This window comes from Equus przewalskii, chromosome 27 (assembly GCF_037783145.1).
Source record: "Equus przewalskii isolate Varuska chromosome 27, EquPr2, whole genome shotgun sequence".
Taxonomy (NCBI): Eukaryota; Metazoa; Chordata; class Mammalia; order Perissodactyla; family Equidae; genus Equus; species Equus przewalskii.
Genome location: NC_091857.1, coordinates 14,612,188 through 14,624,880, shown reverse-complemented (window position 1 = coordinate 14,624,880; position 12,693 = coordinate 14,612,188). Strand labels below are relative to the sequence as shown.

Here is a 12,693-nt window from a genome sequence, read left to right as displayed (position 1 = left end):
CATCCCACACATTCAAGCTGCACTAACACTGGTCTTAGCCAGATAAAATGTACATTTTTGAAAATAAACATTTTATTTGGTGATTTTCCAGTATCACAAAAGTAGATGATAGAAGCCAGTGATTCTTTTTTACTGCATATTTTCAAATGAAAAATATTAATCTTCATACCTGATTTTAGACAAGAACCGAAGCCTTGCATTATAAAATGCATCCACATGACTGCTATACCATATTTGTTTCTTAGAAACTTTCTTACTACGTGCAGAGATTCTCATCTGTTTTCCTTGTCTGCCTATAGTATATGTTTTCAAAATATACGCCATGTCAGGATGGTGCAATGTGATGATACTGATATACCCACTACTAATTACAATGCAGCAACTAAAACCTTGTCATTTTGTAGGGTTTAGCACCTTATAAAATACTTTCTCATACCTTACTTCTCACAGTGGTGTTTTGAAGAAGGCTCATCACCCTCAATTTACAAGTGAAGAAATGGAGGCAAAGAGGCTTATCCCAGATCATAGAGTTAGGGAGTAATGTAACAGAGGCAATTTTTAATTTGCCAGTTTTTTACAATTATTGCCTCTCCTCTCTACCTTGTTCCTTGGAACCGTTTTACAGCTCTCCCTCTGGACTTCCTGCCTCTGGTTTCTCTCCGGATCCAGATCATCCTTCACACAGCTACAAGAAAGATTTTCTTACAGAAATAAATTGGCTTCTGTCACTCTCTCATAAAGAGCCTCTGCTGCGTCTTTCTCTCTCTTTCTAAATTGTGGTGAGAAAGCAGCACAAGGTCTACCCTCTTAACAAATGTTTAAGTGTATAATACAGTATTGTTAACTATGGCACCATGTTGTACAGCAGATTTCTAGAACTTAATCATCTTGCATAACTAAAATTTTATGCCTGTTGAACAATTCCCCATTTCCCCCTCCCCCAGCCCCTGGCACCCACCACTCTATTATTTGCTTCTATGATTTGACTATTTTAGATATCTCATAGAAGTGGGACCATGCAGTATTTGTCCTTCTGTGACTGGCTGATATCACTTAGCATGATGTCCTCTAGGTTCATCCACATTGTTGCAGACGGCAGAGTTTCCTTCTTTTTTAAGGCTGAATACTATGCCATTGTATGTATATACCACATTTTCTTTATCCATTCATCTGTGATGGACATTTACGTGATTCCCAAGTCTTGGCTATTGTGAATAGCGCTGCAATGAACATGGTATCTCTTCAAGATCCTGATTTCAATTCTTTTGGATAAATACCCAGAAGCAGGATTGCTGGATCATATGGCAGTTCTATTTTAATTTTGTGTGTGTGTGTATGAGGAAGATTGGCCCTGAGCAAACATCTGTGCCAACCTTCCTCTACTTCGTATATGGGACATTGCCACAGCATGGCTTGATAAACAGTGTGTAGGTCCATGCCAAGGATCTGAACCTGTGAACCCCAAGCCACCAAAGCAGAGCATGTGGACTTAACCACTACACCACCGGGTTGGCCCCAAATATTTCAAGTTTTTGAGGAATCTCCATGCTGTTTTCCGTAGTGGCTTCATCATTCTACATTCTTACTACCAGTGTAAAAGAGATCCAATTTCTCCACATCCTTGCTGACATTTATCTTTTTTTTTTTTTTAATACAATAGCCATCCTAACAAGTGTGTGGTCATATCACATTATCGTTTTGATTTGCATTTCTCTAATGATTAGAGATGTCTCTTTTGGAGACGGATCTGTTCAATTCCTTTGACTGTTTTTTAATTGAGTTATTTGTCTTTATCATTTGTTTTGAATTGAGTTGAGTTGAAATGATTTCTTACGTATTTTGGATATTAACCTCTTATCAGACATAGGGTTTGCAAATATTTTCTCACACTCTGTAGGCTGCCTTTTCATTTTGTTGATTGTTTCCTCTGTTGTGCAGAAGATTTTTAGTTTGATGTAGTCCCACTTATCTACTTTTTCTTCTGCTGCTTGTGCTTTTGGTGTCATGACCAAGAAATCATTACCAATGGTCTTTCTCCAAGTTTTCTTTTAGGAGTTTGATAGTTTAAGTTCTTACATTTAAGTCTTTAATCCATTTTGAGTTGACTTTTATACATGGTGTAAGGTAATGATCCAGTTTCATTCTTTTGTACTCACATACCCAGTTTTTCCAATACCATTTGTTGGAGACCGTCCTTTCCTCATGTATATTCTTGGTTACCTTGTCAAGGATGAGTTGAATGTATGCATACAGATTTATTCTGGGCTTAAAAAGAGCCGTTGCTGGCCCTTAATTGACTGTAGGACAGAATATTACCTGGCTTTGTCTATCTCTCTCCGTCCTCATCTTGTGGCCCTCTTACTTTACAATTACTGAAAATTGCATAGGACTAAGTATAAGTAACCATATGATACCCCAAATAGGAGGGTGATAGGAGATTACAGCTATTGAAGTGTAGGAGAGTTGTCAAAATTACTTGAAATGTTTCATACACTGTAATATCCCAGGCATCGCTTTGCTCTTATCTCAATTCCTATTTGCTTATTTAAGGTCCACCTGTGGAGAGACTTGCCTTGATTACAACCTAATAATAGTTGTAGCATTTTAGTCATGATCTGCTTAGGCCAAGTACAGGACACACTACCACTGCTCCTGAGAATGCCAGGCACTCTTACAATTCTTCCTGGAATGTCCTTTCCTCCCCCTTTGCTTGAACCTCTCCTCAAATACCAGCTCAACACTCTTGTGATCTCTCACTAGCTCCCTTAGGCAGCGTTAGTGTCTCTAGTCCATGCCATTGAGAAGCATTATGCCTCTAGAAAATCTATCACTCCTTGCTTATAGTGTTTTCATAAAGTTGACAAATATAAAAGCAACAAAATCACCCATCATTCCATTGTTTATGAAAAACCATTGTTTTGGTTTATCGCATTGTAGGTTTTTCCAGTATAGAGCTGTTTAAAAAAAAAAATAACTCAACAATCCTACTATACATATAGCAGCCTTCTTCTCCCTCTCATCTTAACATTTATCAAAAAGTTCCCCGTAAGTTTATGTCTTTGAAACCATCCCTCTTAATGTCTGCATACTATTCCATCAAGTAAATTCATCACTTATTTAATCCTCCCCAAATCATTCAACATATGTTCTTTCTAAATTTCTTGCTTAATCATATTTTCAATTCCAACATTATCATTTACCTTAGGCATATTAAATATTCAATAAATGGGTGTTTAGAGAAATCTTCTGTCTAGGAATTTATGCCATTCTCCTCTTATCTTACTGTTTTGATGAATTTTAATCCCAAGTACAGAGTATTAACTGAAAATTTATCATAGAATCTGAGGGAATGGGAGAGCTGGAAAAACTATCTAAAGGTTTTAGTCTGAAGCTTTTCCTTTGGAAACATGGCAGATTACAGTTCCCTTAGTTATCTTGATCATTCCAGATAGATTGTGGTGTGTATGTAAGCGTTTGCATCTCTCTGATTTGCCTCTGTTAACAACAGAAACTATTCATCAATGCTACCAATGCAATAGAAAGGAGGAGACATAAGCATGTTTTCCAAAATGTTGAATGGGTTATGTGTGAATATATATCAAGCTTGTGGCATGCACATATTAAAAAAAAAATTAAATTATTTGGAAATGTTTATTCCTTCAGAAAGGGCAGAACTGTCTTGAGGCTCAAGGAAATGTCACAGAATGAATAAATGGAACTAATTATAGAAACTCTTGCCTAAATTTTTGGCCTTACTTACCATCATCAGGATTTGCTTCAGCATATCAGGGGAAGGTGAGAGTGGGGAACGGGCCAAGAGCTGGGTGGGAGAAGCACTTTCCATTTGACCCATATATACAAATGGTCCGTAAAGCTAGCTGAGAAATACCTGACAAATCAGTGTTTGCTGAAATAAACGATTTATTTGGGAAAAAATTGACATTGGTATTTTACAAATATTGACATTGGTTTCCATCACATAACAGGAAACATAACGTGAAAAGAAGGTTTAGTTTAGAGGAAGAAGCAAGGTATTCGGATTCAGACTTGGGTTCAAATCCCATCTCCATTCCTTACGACGTCTGAGACCTTAAGCGAGTCTGTCAACCTCTCTGATCTTTAGGCTTCTCATCTGTAAAATAGGAATAATAATGCTGTCCTTGCCAACCTGGTATAAAAGTAAAAAGAGAAAAATACTTAGCATCTGGCACACAGAAGTCATTCAAAAAATGGGAGCTATTATTATCATATTATCTTACATATTGGTGTCCCAAAGAAATAGGAAAACGGATTTTGTCTGGAATAAAAGGCAATTGACATGAGAAACATGCTGGGAAGAATAGGTTATCATAGGATGGCTGCCATTTTTTTGGGTCATCTGTAACCTAGTTTATCTGATGTTGTTTTAAATCAGTGGGTCCCTCTATTTGTGTACATAGGCCCCTTAAGTGTCATCTGAAAACTTCCAATGCCTGAGTACTTATCACAGAGTGAGTCAATCAACTTGGTCCATAAATAATAGGAATCTCTAAAACAGCATGATTAGTTTCAAAAATTTCGGGGAGTATCTGCTATGACAGGCGACACTTGACTTATTCTATCTGAATGCTCTTCTCTGAGTCCTGTGAAGTCCTCTTGAAAATAAGTTCTACCCACTAAAAAGCATAGCTTTGCTCAGATTCCTCTTTATACTTAGAATATTTTTCTGCCCAAGGATATCAGTAGAAAGAGCTTTGGTTATTCCTGAGAGAACAGCAAGTTCACAAATAAAGCCTCTTCCTCCATGCCATGTTCTTTCATCTGCACAAAATGCTGATGAACATACGGGAGTGCCAAACCCTTCTGGAAGCCAGCAAAGACATACTTATGATGTAAAAGTGGAAATGGGAAATTAGGGGGAGGAGAGAGAGGATGTGAACCAGGTATTTCTTTAACTAAAACATACCAACAGACTAAGTTTGATGTTCGTAAGAGTAGGATTAGAAATTCACTTTCTTCCCAACATGGACCATAGAGAAAGTAAAATCAAGATAATTTGTGAGGGGTCAGTTTAGTATTGTGTGAATGAGCATGACTGATTCAGAAGAATGCTTCTGAATTAAGTTCTACGGAAGTAAACGCAATCTCATTTAAAAAACTACCATTTTCTTTCTTAAGTTGGGCTCCTCTAGCAATTTCCTTTCCTAGTACATCCATGCCAGGAAGAAAGTTTGCTAGCTGGAGTAGATAGGAAGGTACCAAGGATTGATACTTAGTCTGAGAAGATAACTAAGGCCTCTTTTCCTGAAAAATGCCTTTCTTTGGATTTTAGTGAATAGTGGCATTGCCCCATCCTGCCCATATTCTTCTCCAGGGTAAATAAGAAGAGTATCCTTTCTGCTGTTACTCACAGAACCCAAGTGTTCTGCTGTTGTCTCAAATCAAATCTTCTAATTTGTGAGCAGATAAAGCCTTTTCTTGTCTGTTCTTCCTAATTGTTTAGGATGATATTTTTGTCTGTTCCATGACTGCGCTAAGTGAGGCCAAAGGTGTTTAAGTATCAGCGGCACACAGGAAATATGATCAATGAAGGCCTCATAAACTCTAGTCCATATGCTCTTGGACTTATTAAATCAATCCTTTGTCATCTTGGGAGGCCACAGACAACAGTGGCAAGCATGAAATACAGGTGGGTAGACATTCATGTTGGGAGACACAATGTGTTAAAAAACCCCAGTAGCAACAACCACTGTTGGCCTACATTGGTAGAGATAGCCAAAACCAAGATAGTAAGTTTGAGAACATCAGTATAGGGATGTAGAACCAAGGTGATCATGTGAGCCAGGGATGAGAGACAGGTTGCATGGAACAAGTAGGATTCAAACAACACAGAAGACACTCTTTGATAATGCTTCATATTGATCTCAGACCAGCACGTAAGGAGACAAGAATATCTTCTCTGTTTTCCAGTGGGGATGAATGTCAAGCAGAGTCTCAGCAGTTAGGATGATTTTGAATATTCTACACGTATGTAAATACAGTCATCTTTAATTGGGCTGAGGCATGAACTTGATCACACAAGGTGAGTCGAGACAGTCCTTTCCCCTGAGTGATTCTAGGTCAACACCTCGCACTCCCAACTCTACCTTTTCTCTTTCTTTCTTATTTTCTGCTTGTGGGAACTTTCAAGGAGGGCCGAATATTGTTGATGTGTTGAAATACGGTCCTCAAGGGAGACTTAAAACTTAAATACAAAGTGCATATTGTAATAAAGAGAAATGCCGCGATTCTTGAAGAAAATGAGATTTCTGAGAAAGCTAACAGACTGTGTAAATATGTATGTATCTGTGTTTGGGAGATTTTCTGTCTGAAGCACTGGTATGTAGCCCTTATTAAAGTCAAGTTCACTGCTTTTCCGTCTAGAATACACACCAGCCTTCTTTGAATCTGGTTTATTTATATAAAGCTCTCTCTCACACACAAAGCAGAAAGGCTCCAGGACCTCTCAGCAGCAAAAGAGAGAAATGCGCTTCAAGGCCCTAAGACGAAGTCAAACACATACTGATTTAATGATAATCACCCTGCAGCGTCTGCAATAAGCATTACACGGTCACGAAAGGGCAATTTCTATCCAAAATGGCCCCTGTAGATGATCTATTGTACGTTAATGTGAAAATGACTTCCTGCGTTGATTCAGAAGATGATTGATTTCTACTCTGAGTGCCAAGACAGGCCTGACGGATGACAGACAACCTCCTAGTCCATTTCTCCTGGACAGATGGTGGGCCGTGGCCTGACTTTGGATGGTCGTACAGGTGCTTCTTCACACCAACCCTGACGGGGTCAATTGAAGGCTTAGAGGCTCAGAAGAACAGCATGCTAAAAGTTTATTCATAATTTTTATTTGATAAATCTCTATTAAAATGGAGAAAATTGAGGTATAAAGGGAGAGTGGGAAAATACCTCTGTTTTCCTAAAGGCACTGTGATGTGAAAACAATTTTCTGACATCCTTTAAGTCAGGAAACTCCTGTTGGTCTAGCGCTTCCTTAAAAGATGATCAGGAAGATAGGTCCCAGTAATGTTTATATGAGTCAATTGTCAGACAAGACAATTATCTTAATTCTGAGCTTCAGGCTTTCTTCACGATTGAATTGGTTGATTATAAAACATCTGTATTTGAGTCAAGTGTCAGGCAAGCAGCCTCTGACTCTGGCCATTTTCTCGGCTGTATTTTTTCATCGTTGTATAGCATATTTTCTGAAGAACTCACTTAATAATGTCTTCTTCAGAGTATTCATTAAGTATTCAAATGCCTTATCTGCCCATTTCCTTAAAATGGATTCCTGGCATTTCTAAAATTAAATACTGCCGGGGCAAAAAGAACTTTGCATTTACCATGAAGCAAATTATGTGCTTTGACCACCTAACAGAGGATGTATTAGCAACCACTGAAGGTTCACATTTGTGGTCTCAGTTTGGAACTGGGATTCAAGAAGACTTCAGGGTATACTGGTCTGCCTCCACATGTCTTCCCCAACCCTGCTTTTTAGAATCAATATAAAACCCCAACTGTACTCATTGTTGCATTTACCATACTCATTCTTCTAATTGTTCTCATTTTCACATAAGAAATATAGTTCTCCAGAGGAGCTGTGTCATCTTTGCATTTCCTCACTGGCCCTTTGATCAAATAGATGCTCAATAGTGCTCTGTACAGGTGGTCCTAAGGTAGGTGTGAGCGAGCCAAGCTTTTCACATCAGTTTATTCCTTCCTTGGTAGGGGTTACTCACATGCTCTGAAGTCAACCAGCAAATGGTTCCAGAATATAGCAATTGCCTAGTTTATTCAGCAAACTGAGAGCTGTGTTGTAAAATGGTTAATATGAGTGTTGGGAATCACGTTGTGAAAACAAACTCTTTTCCTTCTTTTTGATTTTGGACGTGTGTCCTCTCTGGAAAGTTTTCCTTTGTCAGTTGCGTGCACTGTAGTTCACTTTTTTGAACTCTTGGACTCGAATTAACGCGGTCAATGATTAGAGCAAAACTACAGTTAAATTGGAGGTTAATGCCTCTCCCCATCTTTTCTTCTAGCGACTTTTATGTTACTTGATGGTGAGCATGGGTTAAATGGAATTTTAACAGAATTCCTTTAAGTGTTATATTTCCTGAGATTCCAATAGCTAAAAGAACACATTTCCTGTACTGCTAATGATGTTGAAGGTGTTCAAAACATGTTACCCCAAAGTAAGCCCCTTACCATGTTGATTATTTTAAGCTGAAGTCACTTGAGAAACAGTAGATGAAGGAAGGGCTCTCTGACCTCCCCCTTTCTACCTAAAAGCAGGTCATAATAGCTCCCATGAAAAAGACGCTGTCCCTGCACCAGGAAGAGAACATTCTTATCACTGAAGACTGGGAGTCAATGCCACAATGGATCTGTACAAACAAATCTACTAAAATAACCCTAATCTTCCATTAGTTTACCCCTATATTTCCTAGTCACTTTCCCTAAATTTGTCTCTCCTAAAAGCTTAAGCCAGTTTCCTTTGTCTTGCCATTTCTCCAGAAATTTAACATTCTTGGTTCAAAAAAGTATATATGCTCTCAGTCTTAATTCTCTTGTAAGTCTTCATTTTTCCTATGAAGGCTCCTATATGCACACAAAAATATTAAATAAAATTTGTATGCTTCTTTTCTGTTAATCTGTCTAATGTCCACTTAATTTTCAGGCTCAGCCACAGAACCTAAGAGGACAGAGGAAGATTCTTTTTCTTTCCCTTTTCTGGCCGTGGTTCAAGTCCCTTATCATGTCCATTTGAATTAGAGATAGGAAAGATATGTTTAAGGAGATAAACAACTTGAAGGTGATATTTCGCTTACTATCTATCTCCAATTAATGAAATACATGGAATGAGCTCTCTTGACTTCTCAAAAAGGAATCCCAACAGACCAGAAAGACATCTATGAGCCAAGCTAAGTTTTGAAAGTATGCGTTCTTTGCACTGCTATGCTTCCATAAACGAAGCATCCCTTCCTTCATAGATTGCAGGTAAAATGCCTCACTCTTACACCTGGGAGTCAAATAATTTCTTAAATTATTTTCCCTGGCTAGTGTGAAGTTAACAGACAATAAATCATTATTATTAACAGCAAAATGAGATAAACTTTCTTAGAAATCGGTGGTAGGTATTGCTCTGAAGATACTTTGAAGGCTATTTTGTAAGTTCAAGAAAGGATGGCAGCTCTGTGTCATAAACGGTTAGTTTGTACTCACCAGCTAGCTGAATCTGGACACTATTTTCCTTAATGATGGGTGTGGATGAGAATGTAGCCAATCTCTCGTAATGACCTCAAACATTCCAGGAATGCAGCACAACTCTTCCCAAAGATGGGATAGTCAGCAGGGAGCATTAATGTGGGATGAAGATTCATCATTTACTTCCCTAGAGAATATGAAATGAAAGGTTCATGTGATTCTATTTTCAAGAGTTCTGTTTTGGCTCAGTTCTGGGAACTCCCTTGTATATAATGATGATGGCTTCTTTCCAAAATGTGTTGATGTTAAGATGAATTTACTGTATCTTAGAACAAGGACCTATTTACATTTCCCATATTGTAAAAACTGCCTGTTTAACTTAACTGCTCTTATGTTTTCTATATTTGGGAAAAATTTTGAAACACTAGGTAAAAATTAGAAATGACACAACTTTTGGAATAAAACAGGATGTTAAAAAATCCACAAAAAATCTGGGCTTGAGTTCTGTCTCCACCACTAAGTAGTTACTTGATCTTCAATAAATCATAATCTCTCTACTTTTCAGTTTCTAAACTTGAAATGAGAATAAGAAAACATACTTAGTGGTCGCTGTAAAGATTCAATAATGAAAGTATGCAAAAGGAACTGACCGTCCTTGGTGTCAAAGAAAAAACCAAAGCTGAATAGTAGTTAAAATATAGTTAAGATAGTAGTTAAGATTTTGGTAATGGTAAAAACAGAACTATTGCAATAGGGGAAAAGAGACCCCACTATAGAACTGGGATCAATTCAGAATACTGCATGGGCAAGTGAGAATTCATAGCCAAGGAGCAGGGTAGGGGTAAGTGGGTGGAAAATTACTAAAAATAAATGTCAGGGGTAAGGGAGATGGAAGCTAACTTGAGCTGACAGCGTCTTTGCTGAAGACAGGCCAGGGTGATCAAGACATCGCCTGGGGATGGTGGAGGATGAGAAATCCGATGAGCTATCGATGGGGAACAGATGGAGGATGGAGGACTTTTGCTAAACTGATCTAGCAGAGTTCTTGCTAAAATAAGATTTTACAAGGAAGTGCACCGAGGCACCTAGGAGAAGGTTCGAGAGCCTGACTAAAGTTTGGTTAAGTGAAGAATCTTTGTCATTGGTCACAATATTCTCAGTAAGTCTTGGTTCCTATTCTTCCTATTATCTTAATATTTGGAAACTCGTTATTTTATTCATCGGTAGGATAAATATTTCTTATTTCCTTGACGTACTGAGTTATTTTAGATTTCCAAAAAAATAATAAGGTAAAAAGGCATTGAAAATAATTTTAATATTTCTTTTAAAAATTATTAGTTTTTATTTCTAGGGTTAATGCTACAAGCTTATATTGGACATCTACTAATAAATGCTACAATTATTAAGAAATATTAGTAAAACCTTTGAAATTTGGATTCTTTTTGTCTCAAAGAGGATGAGAGCTCAAAATGTGATGTTACTTCTGTGCACTAATCCCTTGCATACTCCCACAGAAACTCCCTATTATGCCTTGACAACAGCTTGTCAGCCATTTGGCAGAAATTTTACCCTTTGAGAACAACCAAACTCAAAATTGTGGAGGCGTTTTTTTAAAATGGGAGCTTTGGTTTTATTCTTTTTTTTTTTTTTCCTGTATGCATAGAATAACAGGAAATTCAAATCCTTAAAGGTAAAGAGTTAAATGAGGGTAAATTTTGAAAACTTAACGCTCAAAGTGCATTGATTTGCAATTACTTTATAACAAAGAGATACCACATACTGAATTCAAGCTGATGCATCCTTTTTCATGGGCCTGGCAACACATTTCCTCTTTGAGAATGGCTTTGCAGTTCCGTGGATTTTCATGCAATTCTTGGTTTGAAATCTTTGATCACAATAGCTCACTCATTCTAGTTTCCTTGCAATTAGTCTCACTTCCACACTTAAGAATCAAAAAAGCGAACATGAATATACCAGGATGGCTTGGAATAAATAAGAAATCCTGGGAACTAAACAAACTTTATCCATTTTTCCATCTAGACCAGGCCCAAGGTTGGTTCACATATAACATCCGCAGTTTGAACTTCTGAACTGAATGTACTTCCATATTTTGACTTCGATTGGTTAATTCACACCTATGTTACTATCTCAGTGTGTTCACTTATTTTGATGTTATAATGAGCTATTGGGTTCTCTGAATAAGAACTCCTGATTCTAAAATTCAAGTTAAGAACGTGGTAAGTCAAACGATAGAAGGAAAACATTTCAGAAATGCTATTTTGAAGGAATAAAAGCATATTTCATGAGCCTCAGTTTTTCATTTTCACAAAGAATTTCATGTACTTCAAATACGTATAATTTCAATAGATTTTGTCAATGCAGTATTTGTTCCAAGTTTTGAGTGGGACTAAGAGACTTGACAATAAAATCTAAAAATCATTACATACTAAAATAATCCTTTGGAAATCTCACACACACACAGAAGACTACACACACACACACACACACACACTGCTTCTCTCTCACATTTTATTCAGAAACAGAAATTTTATCTGCCAGGAGCTGACCCAACCAAATTAGCTCTCTTTTGTATTTGTAAAGAAGAAAACTGAACTTCTGAGAAATTATTTAATTTTACTGAGGTCACACAACTCGACAGGGGAAGCCAGAAGTTTAATCTAGGTTTGCCTAATATCACTTTTATTTGTTGCACTATGTTCCATGCCTTGATGTAGACAATTAAGCTGAGATTTTTGCCCTAAAAAGATGCTATCTAAAGGGAAAGACTAATATGTAAACAGCCATTTATAACACTCTTTAAAAGCAGGGTTTTACTAGTTTCAAAGAAACTTTTAAAAATTTTGTTTTATTATTTTTTATTGAAATATAATTGACATATAACACTGTAAAGTTTAAAGTGTACAATGTGTTAAGTTGACACATTTATGTATTGCAATATGATTAGCACTGTAGCAGTAGGTAACACTTCTATCACACCACACACTTATCATTTCTTTTTTGTGGTGAGAACATCTAAGATCTAGTCTCAGCAACTTTGAAGTACATAGTACGGTATTGTGGACTAGAATCACTATGTTGTGACAGATTTCCAGGACCTACTCATCTTCTAACTGCAAGTTTGTGTCATGGAACTTTTTAATAGGACCAACTTACTTTGTCTTGAGGACCCAGGGAAGATTTCACTGAACAGGCCTGAGGAGGAATAGAAACATTCAAGACAGAATAGGAAAGAGGGCAGGAGAGCAAGAGGAAATAGCACATGTAAATCATTTGAAACAGATGAGAACATCTCAAAGTCAGGAAATCATGAAGAGGTACATGTGATAAGAACCTAGAAAGGAAGAGGATGCATATCTTAAAGTCTTAGACATCATGTTAAGGAATTGGGACTCATTATAGGTGATTGCAAGCCATGGGAGGATTTTAATCATGAGA

General features: G+C 37.3%; 1 long non-coding RNA gene across 1 annotated transcript; it reads right to left on the bottom strand.

The window, feature by feature from the left end:
- Positions 1-3,903: 3,903 nt before the first annotated feature.
- Positions 3,904-12,366, bottom strand: LOC139079892 (uncharacterized). Its single transcript, XR_011533886.1, has 2 exons — positions 9,256-12,366; positions 3,904-4,168 (listed from the first exon to the last, which is right to left on the bottom strand). It is a non-coding gene; the product is annotated as an uncharacterized lncRNA (long non-coding RNA).
- Between the last annotated feature and the right edge of the window lie 327 nt (positions 12,367-12,693).